This window comes from Austrofundulus limnaeus, unplaced genomic scaffold, assembly GCF_001266775.1.
Source record: "Austrofundulus limnaeus strain Quisiro unplaced genomic scaffold, Austrofundulus_limnaeus-1.0 Scaffold324, whole genome shotgun sequence".
In the NCBI taxonomy this organism is placed as follows: domain Eukaryota; kingdom Metazoa; phylum Chordata; class Actinopteri; order Cyprinodontiformes; family Rivulidae; genus Austrofundulus; species Austrofundulus limnaeus.
This window is the reverse complement of record NW_013952726.1, coordinates 724268-724700: the sequence shown is the minus strand read 5'-3', so window position 1 is coordinate 724700 and position 433 is coordinate 724268. Positions and strand designations below refer to the sequence as shown.

Sequence of the window (433 nt, the reverse complement as noted above, 5' to 3'; positions counted from 1 at the left end):
GCACTTGTACTTAGTCTAAGGTCTACATTATTTTATTGTTTTACTAGCTATAGTTTGTTCAGATATTTGATTCACTTGCACCAGAAGACAGGGAGAGAGAGTATGTACTTCTCCAAGCAACTTGAGCACATAACTAGAAGAGTGCAGATTGTAGGAGGCAGTTTACAAGTGTGTGTGTACGCATTGGTAATGAAACACTCACTGTCAGAAGTAGGAGTTGAACCCACGCCTCCAGAGGAGACTGCGACCTTAACGCAGTGCCTTAGACCACTCGGCCATTCTGACCTATGCTACTTGACTAGTTGATATAAAACAGATGTTGAAAAGTTCACTTTTGGACCAAAAAAATCAGTCACTTTGTGCCGCATAACAAGTGAACATTCTTCATGGCACGTAGATTTGGGACACTTTTGTATTAAACTTTTTTCCAGTA

General features: G+C 40.4%; 1 non-coding gene across 1 annotated transcript; it reads right to left on the bottom strand.

The window, feature by feature from the left end:
• Positions 1 to 202: 202 nt before the first annotated feature.
• On the bottom strand, positions 203 to 285 carry trnal-aag (transfer RNA leucine (anticodon AAG)). The gene has a single exon. It is a non-coding gene; the product is annotated as a tRNA-Leu (tRNA).
• Between the last annotated feature and the right edge of the window lie 148 nt (positions 286 to 433).